Source organism: Polypterus senegalus, unplaced genomic scaffold (genome assembly GCF_016835505.1).
Source record: "Polypterus senegalus isolate Bchr_013 unplaced genomic scaffold, ASM1683550v1 scaffold_4045, whole genome shotgun sequence".
Classification (NCBI taxonomy): Eukaryota; Metazoa; Chordata; class Cladistia; order Polypteriformes; family Polypteridae; genus Polypterus; species Polypterus senegalus.
This window is the reverse complement of record NW_024379117.1, coordinates 20192-24211: the sequence shown is the minus strand read 5'-3', so window position 1 is coordinate 24211 and position 4020 is coordinate 20192. Positions and strand designations below refer to the sequence as shown.

The 4020-nt window shown below is 44.1% G+C and overlaps 1 non-coding gene across 1 annotated transcript; it reads right to left on the bottom strand.

The window, feature by feature from the left end:
- Positions 1-3859: 3859 nt before the first annotated feature.
- On the bottom strand, positions 3860-4020 carry LOC120519798. Its single transcript, XR_005631666.1, has one exon. It is a non-coding gene; the product is annotated as a U1 spliceosomal RNA (small nuclear RNA).

Here is a 4020-nt window from a genome sequence, read left to right as displayed (position 1 = left end):
GCTAGGTTGCCTATTTGGGAGAGAAAACGAGCAGCCCTGTTTACGGCCATACCACTTGAACACCGATCTCGTCCGATCTGGGAAGCTAAGCAGAGTCGGGCTCGTTGACCTTGATGGGAGACCGCCTGGGAATACCGAGTGCCGAAAGCTTTTGCCTTTCTGCCAGCAGGAGTCGCCTCGCCTCGTCTTTTCTTTTCCTCCTTCCACCGTAGAAGCTGGGCTTTGGCAGCCGAGTGATCTGGGGCAGCCCTGGGTACACGTCGAGACTTGAGCCGGTGCTTGCCCTCCCTTGATGCCACTGTGGGATTGCAGGTTGGAAAGGACACGAGGCTGCTGGTCCTTTCTGGACGATGCCCCTTGTAAGTTGCAGGCTCCCGCCTGAAGAGCTGGACGAGATCTATCTGTCTTTCTATCCATCCATCCATCCATCCATGAGGGGGAACGGGAACAGGGGGTCTTAAAGGGGGCGAGAGCGAGAGCCGACAGAAGGGGATCAGCATGAAGGACAACGACATTCAAATTTAAAAGAAGAAAAAAAAAAAAAAGACAGACAGGGAAGGAGAGAAAAAAAAAAAACATAGGGCTGTCGTTTAGAAAAAGAGGGCTTCCAAAGTTGAGATTTTTTTTCTCATAAAACGAGGTTTTTCTGATCATTCCAATTATTTTCTGTTGGGAAAAATTTTTCTGTTTATTTGTGTATGCACACCTTGCCTTCCACAATACTTTTATCACGTTTATTGGTCCCAATCTTTCTTCCTGACTCTCTTTTCCCTGACCTCCCAAACACCACCAAGTCTCTATCCAGCTTGATGTCTACTATGTGTCTCTGCCTTACTTCCTTCCATATCCTTGCCACTGTGGGGCAGTCCCACATTGCATGTCCATACTGACTTATTTTTTTTTTTTACATCCGTCCCTGGACATTTAGGCCCTTGTAAATTCTTTCTTTACTTAAAGCCAGGTTGGTTTCTAGTGCTTCATGGGGCCAGCCAGGCTATATCTGCTACTTGATATTTGGAAACTTTCCCCAAATCTTCCCATATCAGTTTAGATTCCTCTCTAGATTTCCCAGTAATGTTTACTGGCTTCTCACTTTCCCTTACTTTTTCCACTAATTCTTTCCACCTCCTCCACAAGTCCTTTTCATCCTGCTGAAGCTCCACAATTTTTGGATACAGTCCATCAACCCCCCATATTTTGGGGAATCTAAACTCATATTTTCCCTTTGTTCGGGGTTTAAAAACCCCAAAACCCTTTTAGATGCCCCACCCACGGGTACCTCAAACCCTTCCCCTCCCTTCCCCCTTTTTGAAAAAATATGGGTAAAAGGGTATTTCAATTTAAAAGACCCTTTAAGTCCAAAAAACCCTTTTTTTCCCCCTTTTCCTTTTTTTTTTTTTTACTTTCTGTTTTGGGCCCCTTTTCTATCTGTAGACCCCCCAAAAAAAAACATTTTTTTCATTTTTTTTAAAAATATATTTTGCCCCAAAAAAACTGTTGCCAGGAGCCTGGGCAAAATTATTGACTTAAGGTAGGAAAATTTTCCCCTCATATGTTAGTCCCCTGTCCCCCAGAGACTTGGAGTTGTATAACTTTCTTTCCATCCCCTTCCGCCCTTTTTTCCCCCTTTTCCCCCCTTAAAATGGATCCCTAATTTTTTAAACCCCCTTTAATTTTTCAGCGTTTTTAAAAAGTCCTCCTGCCACTTGCCCTGCAGAGGGCCCCTTCCGGATTTCCCTTTTTTAATTGGGCTTTTTTGTTTTTTTTAAATTTTTCCTAGAGAATCTGATAACCCGGGCTAACTTCCCAATTTTTTTAATGTCATATTAAAAAAAGGCGTTTTTAAAAGTCAACTCCCTTTCTATATTCCCCCCTTTTTCCTCCACCATTACCTTTTTTTGCCAATTTTTCACATTATAAACCCCCATAAGAACAAAAAAACACTTTTTTTATAATTCTTCTTACTTTTTTTTTGGGAAAAAAAATTTGCTAAATACATAGTTTTGATTGTAACTGCCTTCACGTCAAATATTTTCCCCTTCTATTGATAATTTCTAACCCCCAAAAAATCCTGTTTTTTTTTTTTCCTTTTTCCCATTTCTTTCCACTCCATCCTTTTGTATTTTTAACCCCAATACTTTAAAATTTTTTAAAACCCCTTATTCTTCCTAAGTGGTTTTTCCTTCCTTTTCCCCAACGGTTTCCCAAATGAGGAAAAAAGAAAAACCCAGCGGACCCCAAGTGTTTCCCCAAGGAAAGTCCCAAAGGATTTCCAGTTTTCCCATCTCAGGTCCCCGGGGGAGATCCATGTCTCAAAACATGGGGGGGCAAAAAAGGGGAAGCACCGGGGACTCTAAAGACGGCCCTTCGTTCTTTTGCAAAATATTGGGAGCGCCACCCCCTTTTCCAGTGACCTCATGAACCACCAAGTTTCCCCCCCATCTGTCTACTGACCCCCATAGGAAGAGTCACCAGGGACAGGAATGTCCCCGCCGGGGTGTCCACCAACAAGGTCAACACACTCTCCGAAAACAGACACACTGTATTTGCCGGAGGTCTTTAAAAGGCCTGGCTGGGTTTTCATCCAGGACACTCACAAGCCCAGACACCTCAAAACCCTCACTCAGCCCCTTGAGACCCTGTTTAGACCCTCCATTGCCCTCCCGGGCAATCACAGCACACCAGCAGTAAATTTCATGAATTTTTCTTTTCCAACAGATGCCCCACACCCCTAAAACCCCCATGCCTTCGCACAACCCCCAAAGTCCATAAAGCACTGAAAAAAAGTAGGAGCAAGAACACCCCCCTGACCAACCACAGTTCAACGGGGAAAAACACAGAGGTTCTGTCTCCCCCCTCACAGTACCAGTGAAAAGGGTTGGCCATGATACCCGGCAACTTCGGGGGGAATCCACTGTCCCCAGGAACCCCCCACGGGGAAGTCAACAAGGGTTTAATGCTTTGTGAAAAAAGGTCCCAAAAACCCCTTTTTTTTATTCACGTTTAGCCCATGCCACTGGGGGATTGCACGTTAAAGGCACAGAGGTTGCTGGTCCTTTCGGGACCCATGCCCCCTTTGTGTTGCGGGCCCCCCGGCCCGAAGAGCGGGTTTCCAGATCTTTTCTGTTATCTATGTATCCACCCCATCCATCCATCCTTTCCATGAGGTGGAACGGGTAACGGGGGGGTTTTTAAAGGGGTTTAGAGCGAGAGAGCCGAAAAAGGGGGATGGCATGAAGGACAACGTACATTCAATTCAAAAAAATTTTCCAAAATTTCAAAAAAAAATGGAAAAAAAAAAAAAAAAAATGAAAAAGAAGGGGGGGTGGAAAAAAAAAAAAAAAAACATACGGTTGTCGCTAGAAAAGAGGGTTTCCAAAGTTGTATTTTGGGGAAAAAAAAGGAGAAACCCCTCGCAGGGGAAAAAAAGGTTGTAAGCTTTTGTTTTTCCCAGCAGGAGTCGCCCTTCCCCTTTGCCTTTTTTTTTTCCCCCTTTCCCAAAGTGTCAGAAGCGGGGCTCTTGGCAGCAAGGAAAGGGTTTAAAATCGGTAAAGAGGCAAAAAAATAATGAAGGGGGAATATTATTATTTTATTAGGGGGGGGGCCCCAAGATAAAAAACCCTGATTATTTAAATTTTTAAATTTATTATTTTTATTATCATTTTTCTGGGCGGGGGCCCTTTTAAAAAAAAAAATAAAAAAAATGGAAAAGACAAAAGTTTGGGATTGATTGTTTTTTGGAATTTTTTATTTATTTTAAAGCTCCCAGAGTTGTTTCTCACAGGCTCCCCCCCTTCACAATCGCCCAAGCCCCATTTCCATAAGTTGAAACGCATGCCAGTCTTTTTTTTGAACCAGGACCGGGGGAGAGCCAACCCAGTCCCCCTACCACAAATTATCCCTAGTTTCCCGCTTTTGGGGGAAAATCGCGGGGGTCAGCACCCCCGGGAGTGAATGGAGGGGCCTTTGCCCTGGGAAAACCCAAATTTTATGACTGGATCCCCCCTGCCAGGTAAGTAT